Source organism: Salvia hispanica, chromosome 5, assembly GCF_023119035.1.
Source record: "Salvia hispanica cultivar TCC Black 2014 chromosome 5, UniMelb_Shisp_WGS_1.0, whole genome shotgun sequence".
Classification (NCBI taxonomy): Eukaryota; Viridiplantae; Streptophyta; class Magnoliopsida; order Lamiales; family Lamiaceae; genus Salvia; species Salvia hispanica.
The window spans coordinates 20,792,990-20,803,207 of record NC_062969.1 but is presented as its reverse complement, the minus strand read 5'-3'; the positions used below and the strand labels follow the sequence as shown (position 1 = coordinate 20,803,207).

General features: G+C 38.6%; 1 non-coding gene across 1 annotated transcript; it reads right to left on the bottom strand.

Annotated features, from left to right (window-relative positions):
- Positions 1-8,277: 8,277 nt before the first annotated feature.
- Positions 8,278-8,384, bottom strand: LOC125191502. The gene has a single exon (XR_007171176.1). It is a non-coding gene; the product is annotated as a small nucleolar RNA R71 (small nucleolar RNA).
- Between the last annotated feature and the right edge of the window lie 1,834 nt (positions 8,385-10,218).

Below are 10,218 nucleotides of genomic sequence, written 5' to 3'. Positions count from 1 at the left end.
ATCTAACTATTTTTGTGAGGCTATTTTCAATTTCTCAACACAAAGCAAAAGATAATAAAAGATCCAACCAACAAAAATTGAATCTAAACAAGAATGGATGGAAGATTAAGAATGGAAAGCATGTGTCTAATGATGAGATAAAAGAGTTATGACCATAGGACCTTGACCAAAAGGATGGAAACAACCCTAGGCAAACTTTCAATAGCTCTATCACCCCTTGGCTCCACTACTCAATGGATACACTCCATTGATGCATACCTCTACTTGAATCAATCTATGAAATTGAGACAAGCAACCTTCAAGGAAGGAATTGGATACATTCCTCAAAGAGGAAAAACTCACTAGAGAGATAACTTTAATTCAATCACAATCTTATCTAGATGAAAAATGACATCAAAAGATATTTATACTAGGGGTCCAAAATGTGGAAAAAGGTCCACAAAAACTAAGTCTCGGGTGATTCACCTGGTTAGGTGAATTGCGGGGTGCAAAACACCCGCCCGGGTGTTCCTTCTGGACTTACAAATCATTTTGCCAGGTCGGGTGTTTTTCAGGTTGAAAAACACCCTCCGGGGTGTTCCTTCTGGAGCTCCCCGCCTTTTCTGCGCGACTTCTATAAAACCGCCATAACTCCCTCATTCGGACTCCGATTGGGATGTGCAAGATACCCACGTGAAGCTGTTTTCAAGACGAAGACAATGGTGGTAGTTTCATAGCTATCGGATATCATCTCGATAGGAAGGTTGCCGGTTGAATCCAGCTGTAGCTGAAATCCTTGACGCACGGCCTCCTTGATCGTATCACCGAACTTCTTTTGTTCACCCATTCTTGGATTTTCTGTTCTTGTTTTCTCATATAGACCAAGAACATTTTGCTATAGAGAGTACTAGTTTGGTTAGTACCAACAATTGCATCCGTGCTCACGAAACACCAAGCACGTGAACACCAAGCAGACATTAGTGCGATGTCTTCTTGCTCACTCCAACCATGTGGAGTGTTTGAAGCACTCATGTTGGTTTGTGATTTGTCTTGGCTTGAATGTTGGTTTTGAAATGAACTTTGAAATTGAGTAGAATCTAGAAAATAATCTTGGGAAGGATTGAAATTTTGGGAAGAATTGAAGTTTTGGGAAAGATTGAAATTTTGGGAAACAGAGAATATATTATTCTCATCATTCTCCATGATATATAAATTAATATATATATATATATATATATATATAGGGATGTACTAATATGCTAACTAATTTTAAAGTGCTAACGTACATCCAATCACGTGCTGCCACGTGGCACGAAAAATGCAATATTATATACAGAAAAATGCAATATGAATTTCGACAGATTGCATTTTTGTTATATGAAGATTGCATTTTTTATTGTTGAGTTTTGCATTTTCGATATTGACTGTTTAATTTGCATTTTATATCTATAAGGATTGCATTTATATATGTGAAAATGCAAAACTTAACAATATAAAATGCAATTTTGTGAAAATGCAAAACTTAACAATTAAAAATGCAATTTTCCTATAACTAAAATGCAATCTGCGGAAATGCATGAACAACTTCACAAATGTGTATTGCATTTTTATATATACAATATTGCATTTTTCGTGCCACATGGCAGCACGTGGTTGGATGTATGTTAGCACTCTAATTAAGGATGCGCCCTAGTGCTCCCCTATATATATATATATATATATATATATATATATGGATGTATTCATATCAAAACGCTAAGTATAAGTAAAACTTAAAACACTTGCAGAACGGTCAGATTAATGCCACGTGTTATCTTAAATGTAGATTTTTAGCCTAATAATGTACCTCGGATAATAATGTAGTATTTTTGTCCAATAATGTACATTTCTAGTCTAATAATGTACCTCGGCTAATAATGTAGTTTTTTAGTATAATAATGTAGCTTATCACAACCATCCAATCTAAGGATTCAAGGGCTGTGATTTGTGCTGTGTTTTACACTGAGATGCTGTAAGGACCGTAACACACTGTGACATCACGTATCCGCAATATTAAAAACGCTACACATCAATAGTATAAACACTAGATAGCAATCTATAGATTGTTGTCTAGCGTATTGGATATTGCTGGCCGAGAAAAAATTGATGTCTAGTGAATTGGATATTGCTGGCCGAGAAAATTTACCTTTGAGCATTTTTTATGATTGTCACATGATAGCTGATTATTCATCCACGTGTACAAAAGATTGGCTAGGAATGGTGGTATGGTGTTACTTTAAGAGGTGGTGTCATTTTAACGCAACCCCCCCTATATATATAAACCAATGAGCCTCATTGGCTAATGAAATTGAAAAGAGTTCAGACAGGCGGTTGGCGGTGGGTGTGGAGGAGACCACAGTTCCTTCCATTTTTTTTAAAATTGGAAATGAGGTGGCGGTCGACCACCCAGGACCGATAAACATGGTTTGAGAGCATGAGCAATGGTTCTCTTGTTCAAGAGATTTCTCAACACTCAACGCTATTCTTGGACTTTATCTCAACTAGTGTTAACCCGTGCATTATACGAGACTTAAAAAAAATAATTTCATTTTATTAATTTCGGCGTTCTAAATAAACTAAATGAAATAAGAAAGAACATCATCATATAAGATTAAGAAAATGTATACAAATATGATAAGTAATTATGAATATAATTTCAAGAAAGAACATCATCATATAAGATTAAAAAAATGTATACATATATGATAAGTAATTATGAATATAAAATGAAATAAGTTTGAAATTATATGAACTAGAAATATTTGTTAATTACAGTGCTTACATAGGCTCTAGATTAAAGAAAAATATCATCCTCAACAATGTATATATTTCAATACTAAAATACAAAATCGATATAAAATATTACTCTCTCCGTCCCATAAAAGATGTCACACTTGTGGGACGATACTGAATTTTAGTAGGTTTTGTTTTGTATATTAAATGGAGAGAGAAAATATAACTTTTATATTTATGTGAGAGAGAATTTTTTCTAAAAAAGGGAAATGTGACATCTTTTGTGGGACGGAGGGAGTACTAATTAGAAAACTATTAAGATGACAATGATATCGCCAATAAGATAAAACGATGAGCTACAAAACAAATAAAAACCTACATATTTAATTTTTTAAAACTTAACATTAGAACGATAATAATTCATAGGTTATTAAAAATTTATTTGCAAACAACTTAACAATAATAAGATGAGCAAAATAGAGAAAAATAAATCGTAAACACAAACCCAACCAAACACACACCATCAGAGCGTCACAACTTCTCTCCCAATTTACCGTAGACTCTACCTTAGCCTTATTTTCCTTTTTAATATTCAAATTGATGATTTATGCATATGCATGAAATATTGTGATATTTTATGTTCTTTGTCTTCATTGTCCTTTCGCCATTATATTCACTTTGGGTGTGCAAACCATTAACTTCAAAGCTAATGAAGTGACGAAGTTGGTGACGATTGTGCAAAGTATTAGCTTCAAAATATAATAGATAGTTAGCTTCCATAATTTATTTATTTGTAAAAAAAAAACTCTTATAGAGAAAAAAACTAAAAAAAATGAAACAATATGAATATGAACTCTTATTTTAGTTCAATGATTGTTTATTAGTCGTGAATAAATAATAGTTCTGCATGCATACTGATTGAAGAGTAATATAAGTACTTAAATTAGCTAGGGGCCAAATGATAAGATGATATATTAAAATATAAAAGTTAAAATTGGTCCTAAATATATAGCTAGAATATGAATTTGGTCCAAAATATTTACTTTTTGAAAATCGGGTCTAGAATATTCGAAATCATTATCGAAGTGGTCCTAAATATTTGAAATTGTTATTGAAGTGGTCCTTTTCCGTCAAAAACTAACGGTCAACGCCTAATTAATGATTTTTTAACTTAATTAATATACTAATGTATAATTAATTAAAAAAAATTAAACATAAAATTAATAAAATGCTAAGAAATTCCAAAATCGACCACAAACATCTCTACACGTAAGGCAGCACCACGGCGGAAATTTAAAGGGGAGAGAGTTTGAATTGTTGAGCAGCGGCGGACAGTTAAGGTTCCAGAAATTGATTAGAGAAAGATTTTGAGTAAGATTGATTAAGGAGGAAGAGAAGAGAGGGCATTGATGGTTAAGCTGGGAGACGGAGAGAGGATGACAATGGGTTGGACCGAGGCAAGAGCAGCAACGATGAGGTCATGGAGCAGCAATACTGCTCGACTGACAATGAGTAGGCAGAGGCGACGGAAGTGAAACCATCTTCCGACAACAGCGACCGCGTCGGCAGAGATAACAACGCCAGACCACCGAGAAAGAAAATTGAGAGAGAGATGAGGAGGACCGAAAGGAATGGGGGTTGATGGCGACAGCAATGGTGGACGGCGACGGTTTCAATCTCGAATAGGAGCAATGCAAAGAAACACACGATGGTGACGATTTGTGGAGGAGCGAGCAGAGAGAGAAAGATGCGACGACGTTGAGCGCCGAAGAGAAGAAGAGAGAGATTCCGATTTAGGAAGAACGAAGAAGAGATGGAAGAGAAGGAAGAAGAGCGAGAAATGGTCGATTTTGGAATTTCTTAGCATTTTATTAATTTTATATTTAATTTTGTTTAATTAATTATGCATTAGTATATTAATTAAGTTAAAAAATTATTAATTAGGCGTTGACCGTTAGTTTTTTTTCGGAAAATGACCACTTCGATAACGATTTCAAATGTTTAGGACTACTTCGATAACGATTTCAAATATTCTAAACCCGATTTTCAATAAGTTAATGTTTTAGAGCAAATTCATATTTTAACTATATGTTTAGGACCAATTTTGACCTTTACACTTGATTTTAATAATTAATTTGTGTTTTTAATTGTCATGTTCGAGGTATAAACGAAGGCTTATTTTGGAAGTCAGAATTGGGCTGCTAGCACCATATGTTAATTCAAAGGTGTTTGTGCAAAACAAACAAAATTATTGTTTCAAATTGATTATGTTACTATGCAGAATGTAGTGTGATTTTGTTCCCACTTTTTAAAAATTTAAGCGATGTCATTCTGATTGAGATATACTAAAAGAAATTTAAATCAAGCAGATAATTTTAACATTGTTAACCTTTTAAAATTAGAAGCAGAAACAATGTTAGAGCATCTCCTACGGTGGACATCGCGGTAGGACGTCGCGGAAGTCCGACCGGACGTCCGCCGCTGTGAAGAAAAAGGTAGGACACACCCGTCCCGTGCACCCGTCAGATGGGCTCGCCCGTCCGCCCCACGTCCGACCGGACGTCCGCCGCTGTGGCGTAGGTCGGACATCCTGATTTTAAATTAAAAAAAAAAACTCTATAAATAGGGCTCGTTGAACTTCATTTCATTCACACCACTTGTGTTGACAAGTTTCTCTCTCTAAAATTTACAAATTTCATTTCTAAATGGAGTACAATAGGAACTCCCCCAACACGAGCGGAGGAAACACACTCCCGTTTCCCACCGGAACGGAGGGAAACTTTAATGCGGAGATGAATCCCAAATGGCAGGGATGAATCCTCAAATGGGGGGGATGGCGGGGATTACTCCCCAAATGTTCTTAAATATGTACAATTGGATGAGTCAGATGGGTGGGATTGTTAGTATGCCTTGAATTTGTATAGGATTAGGTTTCCTAATAGGGATAGGATTATGTTTCCTAAGCCCAGTCTGTCTAATGTGTGCCTATATATATGGGAGTAGAGCACATAATCTGTATCTGACAACTGCAGTCATAATACATTTGTTCTCCATTTTTGCCCGTGGACGTAGCCAACACAACGTTGGTGAACCACGTAAATTCTGTGTCTATTTACGTTCTTTTGTTTCTCGATTCACAATTGCCCTATTTGTCATAACAAACTGGTATCTAGAGCCTTGGTTTTCGAACTAGGGTTTTGAATTCCGCTGCGAGGGTTTTGTCTGGTAAATCGAGATGTCTGCTCTGAACGTGAAGGTTGACAAATTCACCGGGAGAAATAGTTTTGGTTTATGGCAGATCAAGATGCGATCTCTGCTGAAGCAGCAGGGTTTGTGGGAGCCGCTCAAAACAAAGAAGGCTACGGAGGATGATAAGGAGTGGACAACCCTAGACGAAAAGGCCCACTTGATACGCCCGGATTTTGCACTGTTTTAAGGCCATTATTTGGTCCGTTTTTGTTATCAAAATCACTCTACATGTCCATTATTTGCATATTCTATACATTTTGGTATTTTGACGTGTTTTGTGAGAAATGTGCATATTTGAGCCGAAAAGGGGAGTAAAAACGCATAGTCTGGAAATCGGAGTCGGACGGCGACCGGCGACCGCGCCGCAAGAGTTGTACGGCGACCGCCGGCGCCCGGCGGTCGAGAGCTATGTGTGGCCCGCCTCAGAAATTTACGCTAGGAGAAGAGTCTCGCCCGGCGACCGCCGGAGGACATGTGGCGGTCCGCCACCGAAGGGTCAGAGGATCTCTGGACTCCAACGCGGCGACCGCCGAGTGCGGCGGCCCGCCGGAGAAAGGCGGCGAATCCGACCAGCCCTAGATTTGCTCCAAGATTTACCAAATTTTGAAGATCTTTTCCTTCTATGATGAAGAATAATCTTCCCCTATAAATAGGACCTCAAGCTTCATCAAAAAGAGTTTTTTTCCAACACACAACAAGAACACATTCATAGAGATCAAAAGCTAGAGTACTTCAATTGTGCAAGGAGTTGAAGAAGGATTTCAAGAACATCAAGAACGACAAGGATTCAACCTACGGGTTTTATTTGCTTTAGTTTTATGTTCAAATTGCTTTCCCTTCAATCTATGTTTTTAGTTTATTCATCATGTGTAACTAAACTCATAGGATTCTAGGGATGTGTTAGTAGCAACTTTGGTTATACAATTCCGTTTTCTATTTAATATCCGTTTTGTTTTTACTTTGTTTCTTCCTAAGTTAATCATGATGCTTCATAATTGAGTGACACAATTATGTATGATTCAATACAACTTGCTTCATAACTGTGACAGAGTTCTAGCGAGTTAGATCCACTTAGTAGACACTACAAGCTTAGCTTCCTTTAAAACGGCACTGTTAATTGAGAGTGAGGACTTTTCAAGGGTCTTAGGAGCTTTTTGGAGTTACGTGTTAGGATTGACAACCCTAATGTTAGTAATCAACGTTTGTATCGCATGAGCATAAGCTAGGTGACTCGTCCTTTCAAAGTATTAACTGTGCTAGGGTATTGTAGTTTGGAATTTGTATAACCATAAAAGTGAAAGCACATCCCTGGAATTCCCCTTATCTCTATACTTTTCTCTCCGTGATTTGCTTGCATTTAGTTGTTTACTGTTTTTAATATTTACTGTTTTCAAAAAGTTACAAAAAATTCTTATTTCTCCAGATAGTAATTGAGTTCTAGTAGAAGATAGATACTTTGTGTACATCTTCCCCGTGTTCGATACCCGGTACTAACCTTTTGCTATACTATACCTACTCTGTATACTTGCAGGTATTTATAGTGCAAATAAAAAGTGCATCAAGTTTTTGGCGCCGTTGCCGGGAAGACAATTCACTTTGGAGTGATATCTTCAAGCGGATAATTTTACTACTTTGGATTTTTATTGCTTTCTGTTTTAATTTTTTTAGTTTAATTTGTTTTTGTTTTCGAAGTCTTGTAGGTTTTGTATGCGAACGCGTTCTGGGAAGTACATCTTAGAGCCGCTTGATTTAGAGCTTGAAAGAACTCGTAGAATAATAAGAAGTGAAAAAGGATCAGGAACAATGGGTGACCGAACAGATATTGAGAAGCTGCAGGAGATGGTGAAGTTGTTGATGGATGAGAGAGATGCGGAGAAAGAGCAGCCCGAGAAGCCATGGAAAAGAAGAACAGAGAAACATTACCGCGTGATGAACATGTTCAATCATGGGAATATGATCACTTTTCCTAACGGCCCTCGTATTGATGCTAACAATTTTGAGTTACGCATGCCCCTTATCCAAAGGGTCGAGCAAACTCCTTTTGCAGGTAGGGCGACTGAAGATGCTAACCGCCATCTCTCCAAATTCGTGGAAATCGCAAATACTCTGAAATTAAATGGTGTCGACGACGATGCCATACGGGTAAGACTTTTTCCATTCTCATTGATTGATTCTGCTAAAGAGTGGTTTGAGTGTATGCCACCAGAAAAGGTCTCCACATGGAAGGACATCGTAGCTACCTTCCTCGACAAATACTACCCGCCAGGCACTATTTTGAAGCTCAAAAGTGAGATCTTTCAATTCACACAAGGCCATGACGAGCCCCTCTATGAGGCATTTGCTCGTTTCAAAGCTCTTTTTCGAAAGTGCCCAAACCATGGTTTTTCCATAGACCATCAGGTAGGAATCCTCTATAATGGATTTAACGAGAAAATATGTGCTATGCTTGATTCAGGGGCAAATGGAGGATTTCTAAGAAAGACAGGAGAGGATGCCATGGCGGTGATCGAGGAGTTCGCCACCAACAGTCGGGGGTGGTCTAAGGAAAGGCATGCCACGAAGTAATAGCAGCCATAGAAGAGGCCGAGGAGAAAGTTCTTTTGCTAAGGAGTTAGCAGAACTTAGAGTCAGGATTGATCAAATGGACATCTCGAGGAAGGAAGATCCAATTCCGGCAACTTCCATAGTGGCGGTCAATGCACCCGAAACTGCCATATCAACTGTGGAAGAAATCAACTACGTGCAAGGAGGCGGTCCCAGAAACTACAATAACAATTATCGCCCTAATCAGGGGGGCGGTAATTTCAATAATTATAATGGGAACCGTCCGCACCCAAATCTTTCTTATTCTAACAATAATTACTTGCAACCCCCTGCAGGATTTAATGTTAGCAAAGGAGGAGTGGTTGAGCCGATGAAGAAGGAAGATAAGTATGAACAAGGAATCACGAAGATCTTGGAAGTAATTACGCAAGATAGGAAGATTAATGACACCAAGATCGGAGTGGTCGAAGCAAGGATAAACAACCTCGAGCAAGGAATGAACACAATCTCGGCAGCTGTAACCAATATTACCACTCAAATGGAGCAAATTCAGAAGAAGTTAGATGAGGATAGAGCAAAGGCAGCAGCAAGAGTGGATGATATTAACAAGAGGTTGCGGCATAAAAGCGTAGAACTGGGACTCGCCATTGTATTACGGACCGGCCGTTCACATTTCACGCATTGCCCGCCAAGCATCGAGACGGTGTAGAGATACTCAACCAGGTAGATCGCCAAAGGCTGGCGTGATCGTCAGACACTCCCCGGCAATCAGCCCGCCAACGACAAGGCAGTAATCGCCCATCATAAGCCAGAGCTTAGGGCGGGTACAACGGATCAGTATTTCCCTTTTTCAAATGCAAAATATAAGAGTTCAAGCTTGAAGCAGTTAGCCTCAAGCATTTCCCTTAACATGTTTTGCAAGGTCCATACTAACATTCCTCTTGTTGAATCGTTGCAGGAGATACCAAAGTATGCAAAACTACTAAGGGAGGCGGTAATGAGGAAGAAAAAGCCGACTAAAGCCGACCTTAAGCTACCGCATCATTGTAGCGAGATCATCCAAAAGGAACGGGCAGTGCAGTAAAGAGATGCAGGGCCAGTTCATCATTAGATGCCGAATTGGAGAAGGGAAAGTTGACAAAGCACTGTGCGATTTAGGATCGTCCATCAATCTCATGCCACTGAAGTACTACGAGAAGCTAAACATCGGGCCGCTAAAGATCTTCAGATGTGACTCTTAGGTTGGCCGATAACTCGTCCATCAAGACTGTAGGTATGATTGAGGATGTCCTAGTTAAAGTTGATGATTTTATTTTTCCTGCCGACTTTATTGTGCTTGACATGAAAGTAGACAAAAACGTCCCTCTAATCTTAGGGAGAGATTTTCTTGCCACTTGCAAAGCTTTGATTGATGTAGGTCGTGGCGAGATTACAATCAGTGATAATCATAGTCAATCCACCTATAAGATCGAGCGCGAGATGCTAAAATTTGAGGAAGGCAAAGCGGGCAAAAATGGAACAACAGTGCAGAGCAGTCATGGCTACCGACTTGACCAAGGCCCAAGATCCCTTTGAAGCGGAGGATCCTTCTACCTCCACTATCTACATTGTCAAAGAGGTAAGACACTCTTCTAAAAAGGGCGATGCTAATTCTTCTACATCTGCTCCACAGAA